Source organism: Triticum aestivum, unplaced genomic scaffold, assembly GCF_018294505.1.
Source record: "Triticum aestivum cultivar Chinese Spring unplaced genomic scaffold, IWGSC CS RefSeq v2.1 scaffold140664, whole genome shotgun sequence".
NCBI lineage: Eukaryota > Viridiplantae > Streptophyta > Magnoliopsida > Poales > Poaceae > Triticum > Triticum aestivum.
Genome location: NW_025228190.1, coordinates 30,966 through 39,273, shown reverse-complemented (window position 1 = coordinate 39,273; position 8,308 = coordinate 30,966). Strand labels below are relative to the sequence as shown.

The following is an 8,308-nucleotide window of genomic DNA, read 5'->3' as shown; positions in this document are numbered from 1 at the left end:
CCCCCCCCTCAAACACGGAGACGAGTTTACCACGGTTTCCACCCCTCCCTCTATACCGCAGCAACACGTATTTTTTTACCCCTTTCAGAACGCGCTCCTCGCGCCACAAAGCCGCCTCTAGACGCGTGACCAATGAGCAGCGAGCTAAAACATATCGCAAATGTCAAAAATAATATAACGGGGTTAATATATATCGCGCACATGCGATATGTTTGTCACGAGGCGCAAAAAATAATTAAAAAGGGAATGCAACACGAGGACTTCCGAGGAGGTCACCCATCCTAGTACTACTCTCGCCCAAGCATGCTTAACTTCGGAGTTCTGATGGGATCCGGTGCTTTAGTGCTGGTATGATCGCATCCAACATGTTAGCCCCGCCTTCGTCCCTTATGCTTGCCACTCACAGGTCCACTGCAAAGATGATTGTCATTCTTACTACCATTACAACCGTTGCCTAATAATGGATAATGCCCTATATACACTACTTACTCCCCCCTCAAACACGGAGACGAGTTTACCACGGTTTGCACCCCTCCCACTATACCGCAGCAACACGTATTTTTTTACCCCTTTCAGAACGCGCTCCTCGCGCCACAAAGCCGCCTCTAGACGCATGACCAATGAGCAGCGAGCTAAAACATATCGCAAATGTCAAAAATAATATAACGGGGTTAATATATATCGCGCACATGCGATATGTTTGTCACGAGCCGCAAAAAATAATTTAAAAGGGAATGCAACACGAGGACTTCCCAGGAGGTCACCCATCCTAGTACTACTCTCGCCCAAGCACGCTTAACTTCGGAGTTCTGATGGGATCCGGTGCTTTAGTGCTGGTATGATCACATCCGACATGTTAGCCCCGCCTTCGTCCCTTATGCTTGCCACTCCCAGGTCCACTGCAAAGATGATTGTCATTCTTACTACCATTACAACAGTTGCCTAATAATGGATAATGCCCTATATACACTACTTACTCCCCCCCCTCAAACACGGAGACGAGTTTACCATGGTTTGCACCCCTCCCTCTATACCGCAGCAACACGTATTTTTTTACCCCTTTCAGAACGCGCTCCTCGTGCCACAAAGCCGCCTCTAGACGCATGACCAATGAGCAGCGAGCTAAAACAAATCGCAAATGTCAAAAATAATATAACGGGGTTAATATATATCGCGCACATGCGATATGTTTGTCATGAGGCGCAAAAAATAATTAAAAAGGGAATGCAACACGAGGTCACCCATCCTAGTACTACTCTCGCCCAAGCACCCATAACTTCGGAGTTCTGATGGGATCCGGTGCTTTAGTGCTGCTATGATCGCATCCCACATGTTACCCCCGCCTTCGTCCCTTATGCTTGCCACTCCCAGGTCCACTGCAAAGATGATTGTCATTCTTACTACCATTACAACCGTTGCCTAATGATGGATAATGCCCTATATATACTACTTACTCCCCCCCCTCAAACACGGAGACGAGTTTACCACGGTTTCCACCCCTCCCTCTATACCGCAGCAACACGTATTTTTTACCCCTTTCAGAACGCGCTCCTCGCGCCACAAAGCCGCCTCTAGACGCGTGACCAATGAGCTGCGAGCTAAAACATATCGCAAATGTCAAAAATAATATAACGGGGTTAATATATATCGCTCACATGCGATATGTTTGTCACGAGCCGCAAAAAATAATTAAAAAGGGAATGCAACACGAGGACTGCCCAGGAGGTCACCCATCCTAGTACTACTCTAGCCCAAGCACGCTTAACTACGGAGTTCTGATGGGATCCGGTGCTTTAGTGCTGGTATGATCGCATCCGACATGTTACCCCCGCCTTCGTCCCTTATGCTTGCCACTCCCAGGTCCACTGCAAAGATGATTGTCATTCTTACTACCATTACAACCGTTGCCTAATAATGGATAATGCCCTATATATACTACTTACTCCCCCCCCTCAAACACGGAGACGAGTTTACCACGGTTTCCACCCCTCCCTCTATACCGCAGCAACACGTATTTTTTTACCCCTTTCAGAACGCGCTCCTCGCGCCACAAAGCCGCCTCTAGACGCGTGACCAATGAGCAGCGAGCTAAAACATATCGCAAATGTCAAAAATAATATAACGGGGTTAATATATATCGCGCACATGCGATATGTTTGTCACGACGCGCAAAAAATAATTAAAAAGGGAATGCAACACGAGGACTTCCCAGGAGGTCACCCATTCTAGTACTACTCTCGCCCAAGCACGCTTAACTTCGGAGTTCTGATGGGATCCGGTGCTTTAGTGCTGGTATGATCGCATCCTACATGTTACCCCCGCCTTCGTCCCTTATGCTTGCCACTCCAAGGTCCACTGCAAAGATGATTGCCATTCTTACTACCATTACAACCGTTGCCTAATAATGGATAATGCCCTATATATACTACTTACTCCCCCCCTCTAACACGGAGACGAGTTTACCACGGTTTCCACCCCACCCTCTATACCGCAGCAACACGTATTTTTTTACCCCTTTCAGAACGCGCTCCTCGCGCCACAAAGCCGCCTCTAGACGCGTGCCAATGAGCAGCGAGCTAAAACATATCGCAAATGTCAAAAATAATATAACGGGGTTAATATATATCGCGCACATGCGATATGTTTGTCACGAGGCGCAAAAAAATAATTAAAAAGGGAATGCAACACGAGGACTTCCCAGGAGGTCACCCATCCTAGTACTACTCTCGCCCAAGCATGCTTAACTTCGGAGTTCTGATGGGATCCGGTGCTTTAGTGCTGGTATGATCGCATCCGACATGTTACCCCCGCCTTCGTCCCTTATGCTTGCCACTCCCGGGTCCACTGCAAAGATGATTGTCATTCTTACTACCATTACAACTGTTGCCTAATAATGGATAATGCCCTATATATACTACTTACTCCCCCCCTCAAACACGGACACGAGTTTACCACGGTTTCCACCCCTCCCTCTATACCGCAGCAACACGTATTTTTTTACCCCTTTCAGAACGCGCTCCTCGCGCCACAAAGCCGCCTCTAGACGCGTGCCAATGAACAGCGAGCTAAAACATATCGCAAATGTCAAAAATAATATAACGGGGTTAATATATATCGCGCACATGCGATATGTTTGTCACGAGGCACAAAAAATAATTAAAAAGGGAATGCAACACGAGGACTTCCCAGGAGGTCACCCATCCTAGTACTACTCTCGCCCAAGCACGGTTAACTTCGTAGTTCTGATGGGATCCGTTGCTTTAGTGCTGCTATGATCGCATCCGACATGTTACCCCCGCCTTCGTCCCTTATGCTTGCCACTCCCAGGTCCACTGCAAAGATGATTGTCATTCTTACTACCATTACAACCGTTGCCTAATAATGGATAATGCCCTATATATACTACTTACTCCCCCCCCCCTCAAACACGGAGACGAGTTTACCATGGTTTCCACCCCTCCCTCTATACCGCAGCAACACGTATTTTTTTACCCCTTTCAGAATGCGCTCCTCGCGCCACAAAGCCGCCTCTAGACGCGTGACCAATGAGCAGCGAGCTAAAACATATCGCAAATGTCAAAAATAATATAACGGGGTTAATATATATCGCGCACATGCCATATGTTTGTCACGAGGCGCAAAAAATAATTAAAAAGGGAATGCAACACGAGGACTTTCCAGGAGGTCACCCATCCTAGTACTACTCTCGCCCAAGCACGCTTAACTTCGGAGTTCTGATGGGATCCGGTGCTTTAGTGCTGGTATGATCGCATCCGACATGTTACCCCCGCCTTCGTCCCTTATGCTTGCCACTCCCAGGTCCACTGCAAAGATGATTGTCATTCTTACTACCATTACAACCGTTGCCTAATAATGGATAATGCCCTATATACTACTTACTCCCCCCCTCAAACACGGAGACGAGTTTACCACGGTTTCCACCCCTCCCTCTATACCGCAGCAACACGTATTTTTTTACCCCTTTCAGAACGCGCTCCTCGCGCCACAAAGCCGCATATAGACGCGTGACCAATGAGCAGCGAGCTAAAACATATCGCAAATGTCAAAAATAATATAACGGGGTTAATATATATCGCGCACATGCGATATGTTTGTCACGAGGCGCAAAAAATAATTAAAAAGGGAATGCAACACGAGGATTTTCCAGGAGGTCACCCATCCTAGTACTACTCTCGCCCAAGCACGCTTAACTTCGGAGTTCTGATGGGATCCGGTGCTTTAGTGCTGGTATGATCGCATCCGACATGTTACCCCCGCCTTCGTCCCTTATGCTTGCCACTCCCAGGTCCACTGCAAAGATGATTGTCATTCTTACTACCATTACAACCGTTGCCTAATAATGGATAATGCCCTATATATACTACTTACTCCCCCCCTCAAACACGGAGACGAGTTTACCACGGTTTCCACCCCTCCCTCTATACCGCAGCAACACGTATTTTTTTACCCCTTTCAGAACGCGCTCCTCGCGCCACAAAGCCGCCTCTAGACGCGTGACCAATGAGCAGCGAGCGAAAACATATCGCAAATGTCAAAAATAATATAACGGGCTTAATATATATCGCGCACATGCGATATGTTTGTCACGAGGCGCAAAAAATAATTAAAAAGGGAATGCAACACGAGGACTTCCCAGGAGGTCACCCAACCTAGTACTACTCTCGCCCAAGCACGCTTAACTTCGGAGTTCTGATGGGATCCGGTGATTTAGTGCTGGTATGATCGCATCCAACATGTTACCCCCGCCTTCGTCCCTTATGCTTGCCACTCCCAGGTCCACTGCAAAGATGATTGCCATTCTTACTACCATTACAACCGTTGCCTAATAATGGATAATGCCCTATATATACTACTTACTCCCCCCCTCAAACACGGAGACGAGTTTACCACGGTTTCCACCCCACCCTCTATACCGCAGCAACACGTATTTTTTACCCCTTTCAGAACGCGCTCCTCGCGCCACAAAGCCGCCTCTAGACGCGTGCCAATGAGCAGCGAGCTAAAACATATCGCAAATGTCAAAAATAATATAACGGGGTTAATATATATCGCGCACATGCGATATGTTTGTCACGAGCCGCAAAAAATAATTAAAAAGGGAATGCAACACGAGGACTTGCCAGGAGGTCACCCATCCTAGTACTACTCTCGCCCAAGCACGCTTAACTACGGAGTTTTGATGGGATCCGATGCTTTAGTGCTGGTATGATCGCATCCGACATGTTACCCCCGCCTTCGTCCCTTATGCTTGCCACTCCCAGGTCCACTACAAAGATGATTGTCATTCTTACTACCATTACAACCGTTGCCTAATAATGGATAATGCCCTATATATACTACTTACTCCCCCCCCCTCAAACACGGAGACGAGTTTACCACGGTTTCCACCCCTCCCTCTATACCGCAGCAACACGTATTTTTTTACCCCTTTCAGAACGCGCTCCTCGCGCCACAAAGCCGCCTCTAGACGCGTGACCAATGAGCAGCGAGCTAAAACATATCGCAAGTGTCAAAAATAATATAACGGGGTTAATATATATCGCGCACATGCGATATGTTTGTCACGAGGCACAAAAAATAATTAAAAAGGGAATGCAACACGAGGATTTTCCAGGAGGTCACCCATCCTAGTACTACTCTCGCCCAAGCACGCTTAACTTCGGAGTTCTGATGGGATCCGGTGCTTTAGTGCTGGTATGATCGCATCCGACATGTTACCCCCGCCTTCGTCCCTTATGCTTGCCACTCCCAGGTCCACTGCAAAGATGATTGTCATTCTTACTACCATTACAACCGTTGCCTAATAATGGATAATGCCCTATATATACTACTTACTCCCCCCCCCCCTCAAACACGGAGACAAGTTTACCACGGCTTCCACCCCTCCCTCTATACCGCAGCAACACGTATTTTTTTACCCCTTTCAGAACGCGCTCCTCGCGCCACAAAGCCGCCTCTAGACGCGTGCCAATGAGCAGCGAGCTAAAACATATCGCAAATGTCAAAAATAATATAACGGGGTTAATATATATCGCGCACATGCGATATGTTTGTCACGAGCCGCAAAAAATAATTAAAAAGGGAATGCAACACGAGGACTTGCCAGGAGGTCACCCATCCTAGTACTACTCTCGCCCAAGCACGCTTAACTACGGAGTTCTGATGGGATCCGATGCTTTAGTGCTGGTATGATCGCATCCGACATGTTACCCCCGCCTTCGTCCCTTATGCTTGCCACTCCCAGGTCCACTGCAAAGATGATTGTCATTCTTACTACCATTACAACCGTTGCCTAATAATGGATAATGCCCTATATATACTACTTACTCCCCCCCCTCAAACACGGAGACGAGTTTACCACGGTTTCCACCCCTCCCTCTATACCGCAGCAACACGTATTTTTTTACCCCTTTCAGAACGCGCTCCTCGCGCCACAAAGCCGCATATAGATGCGTGACCAATGAGCAGCGAGCTAAAACATATCGCAAATGTCAAAAATAATATAACGGGGTTAATATATATCGCGCACATGCGATATGTTTGTCACGAGGCGCAAAAAATAATTAAAAAGGGAATGCAACACGAGGATTTTCCAGGAGGTCACCCATCCTAGTACTACTCTCGCCCAAGCACGCTTAACTTCGGAGTTCTGATGGGATCCGGTGCTTTAGTGCTGGTATGATCGCATCCGACATGTTACCCCCGCCTTCGTGCCTTATGCTTGCCACTCCTAGGTCCAGTACAAAGATGATTGTCATTCTTACTACCATTACAACCGTTGCCTAATAATGGATAATGCCCTATATATACTACTTACTCCCCCCCCTCAAACACGGAGACGAGTTTACCACGGTTTCCACCCCTCCCTCTATACCGCAGCAGCACGTATTTTTTTACCCCTTTCAGAACGCGCTCCTCGCGCCACAAAGCCGCCTCTAGACGCGTGCCAATGAGCAGCGAGCTAAAACATATCGCAAATGTCAAAAATAATATAACGGGGTTAATATATATCGCGCACATGCGATATGTTTGTCACGAGCCGCAAAAAATAATTAAAAAGGGAATGCAACACGAGGACTTGCCAGGAGGACACCCATCCTAGTACTACTCTCGCCCAAGCACGCTTAACTACGGAGTTCTGATGGGATCCGATGCTTTAGTGCTGGTATGATCGCATCCGACATGTTACCCCCGCCTTCGTCCCTTATGCTTGCCACTCCCAGGTCCACTGCAAAGATGATTGTCATTCTTACTACCATTACAACCGTTGCCTAATAATGGATAATGCCCTATATATACTACTTACTCCCCCCCCTCAAACACAGAGACGAGTTTACCACGGTTTCCACCCCTCCCTCTATACCGCAGCAACACGTATTTTTTTACCCCTTTCAGAACGCGCTCCTCGCGTCATAAAGCCGCCTCTAGACGCGTGACCAATGAGCAGTGAGCTAAAACATATCGCAAATGTCAAAAATAATATAACGGGGTTAATATATATCGCGCACATGCGATATGTTTGTCACGAGGCGCAAAAAATAATTAAAAAGGGAATGCAACACGAGGATTTTCCAGGAGGTCACCCATCCTAGTACTACTCTCGCCCAAGCACGCTTAACTTCGGAGTTCTGATGGGATCCGGTGCTTTAGTGCTGGTATGATCGCATCCGACATGTTACCCCCGCCTTCGTCCCTTATGCTTGCCACTCCCAGGTCCACTGCAAAGATGATTGTCATTCTTACTACCATTCCAACCGTTGCCTAATAATGGATAATGCCCTATATATACTACTTACTCCCCCCCCCTCGAACACGGAGACGAGTTTACCACGGTTTCCACCCCTCCCTCTATACCGCAGCAACACGTATTTTTTTACCCCTTTCAGAACGCGCTCCTCGCGCCACAAAGCCGCCTCTAGACGCGTGACCAATGAGCAGCGAGCTAAAACATATCGCAAATGTCAAAAATAATATAACGGGGTTAACATATATTGCGCACATGCCATATGTTTGTCACGAGGCGCAAAAAATAATTAAAAAGGGAATGCAACACGAGGACTTCCCAGGAGGTCACCCATCCTAGTACTACTCTCGCCCAAGCACGCTTAACTTCGGAGTTCTGATGGGATCCAGTGCTTTAGTGCTGCTATGATCGCATCCGACATGTTACCCCCGCCTTCGTCCCTTATGCTTGCCACTCCCAGGTCCACTGCAAAGATGATTGTCATTCTTACTACCATTACAACCGTTGCCTAATAATGGATAATGCCCTATATATACTACTTAC

At 47.5% G+C, this 8,308-nt stretch overlaps 16 non-coding genes and 1 pseudogene across 16 annotated transcripts; all 17 read right to left on the bottom strand.

Moving 5' to 3' along the window:
• Positions 1 to 243: 243 nt before the first annotated feature.
• On the bottom strand, positions 244 to 362 carry LOC123173480 (5S ribosomal RNA). Its single transcript, XR_006486253.1, has one exon. It is a non-coding gene; the product is annotated as a 5S ribosomal RNA (ribosomal RNA).
• Positions 363 to 731: 369 nt separating this feature from the next.
• LOC123173450 (5S ribosomal RNA) lies at positions 732 to 850 on the bottom strand. The gene has a single exon (XR_006486224.1). It is a non-coding gene; the product is annotated as a 5S ribosomal RNA (ribosomal RNA).
• A 371-nt stretch (positions 851 to 1,221) lies between these two features.
• On the bottom strand, positions 1,222 to 1,327 carry LOC123173633 (uncharacterized; annotated as a pseudogene).
• A 370-nt stretch (positions 1,328 to 1,697) lies between these two features.
• Positions 1,698 to 1,816, bottom strand: LOC123173525 (5S ribosomal RNA). The gene has a single exon (XR_006486295.1). It is a non-coding gene; the product is annotated as a 5S ribosomal RNA (ribosomal RNA).
• A 371-nt stretch (positions 1,817 to 2,187) lies between these two features.
• LOC123173461 (5S ribosomal RNA) lies at positions 2,188 to 2,306 on the bottom strand. The gene has a single exon (XR_006486235.1). It is a non-coding gene; the product is annotated as a 5S ribosomal RNA (ribosomal RNA).
• Positions 2,307 to 2,676: 370 nt separating this feature from the next.
• LOC123173651 (5S ribosomal RNA) lies at positions 2,677 to 2,795 on the bottom strand. Its single transcript, XR_006486400.1, has one exon. It is a non-coding gene; the product is annotated as a 5S ribosomal RNA (ribosomal RNA).
• Positions 2,796 to 3,164: 369 nt separating this feature from the next.
• Positions 3,165 to 3,283, bottom strand: LOC123173605 (5S ribosomal RNA). The gene has a single exon (XR_006486374.1). It is a non-coding gene; the product is annotated as a 5S ribosomal RNA (ribosomal RNA).
• A 373-nt stretch (positions 3,284 to 3,656) lies between these two features.
• LOC123173655 (5S ribosomal RNA) lies at positions 3,657 to 3,775 on the bottom strand. Its single transcript, XR_006486405.1, has one exon. It is a non-coding gene; the product is annotated as a 5S ribosomal RNA (ribosomal RNA).
• Positions 3,776 to 4,143: 368 nt separating this feature from the next.
• LOC123173675 (5S ribosomal RNA) lies at positions 4,144 to 4,262 on the bottom strand. Its single transcript, XR_006486424.1, has one exon. It is a non-coding gene; the product is annotated as a 5S ribosomal RNA (ribosomal RNA).
• A 370-nt stretch (positions 4,263 to 4,632) lies between these two features.
• LOC123173656 (5S ribosomal RNA) lies at positions 4,633 to 4,751 on the bottom strand. The gene has a single exon (XR_006486406.1). It is a non-coding gene; the product is annotated as a 5S ribosomal RNA (ribosomal RNA).
• A 368-nt stretch (positions 4,752 to 5,119) lies between these two features.
• LOC123173585 (5S ribosomal RNA) lies at positions 5,120 to 5,238 on the bottom strand. Its single transcript, XR_006486352.1, has one exon. It is a non-coding gene; the product is annotated as a 5S ribosomal RNA (ribosomal RNA).
• Positions 5,239 to 5,610: 372 nt separating this feature from the next.
• LOC123173674 (5S ribosomal RNA) lies at positions 5,611 to 5,729 on the bottom strand. Its single transcript, XR_006486423.1, has one exon. It is a non-coding gene; the product is annotated as a 5S ribosomal RNA (ribosomal RNA).
• A 373-nt stretch (positions 5,730 to 6,102) lies between these two features.
• Positions 6,103 to 6,221, bottom strand: LOC123173551 (5S ribosomal RNA). Its single transcript, XR_006486319.1, has one exon. It is a non-coding gene; the product is annotated as a 5S ribosomal RNA (ribosomal RNA).
• Positions 6,222 to 6,592: 371 nt separating this feature from the next.
• LOC123173673 (5S ribosomal RNA) lies at positions 6,593 to 6,711 on the bottom strand. The gene has a single exon (XR_006486422.1). It is a non-coding gene; the product is annotated as a 5S ribosomal RNA (ribosomal RNA).
• Positions 6,712 to 7,081: 370 nt separating this feature from the next.
• LOC123173573 (5S ribosomal RNA) lies at positions 7,082 to 7,200 on the bottom strand. The gene has a single exon (XR_006486340.1). It is a non-coding gene; the product is annotated as a 5S ribosomal RNA (ribosomal RNA).
• Positions 7,201 to 7,571: 371 nt separating this feature from the next.
• On the bottom strand, positions 7,572 to 7,690 carry LOC123173672 (5S ribosomal RNA). Its single transcript, XR_006486421.1, has one exon. It is a non-coding gene; the product is annotated as a 5S ribosomal RNA (ribosomal RNA).
• Positions 7,691 to 8,062: 372 nt separating this feature from the next.
• On the bottom strand, positions 8,063 to 8,181 carry LOC123173491 (5S ribosomal RNA). Its single transcript, XR_006486263.1, has one exon. It is a non-coding gene; the product is annotated as a 5S ribosomal RNA (ribosomal RNA).
• Positions 8,182 to 8,308: the final 127 nt, after the last annotated feature.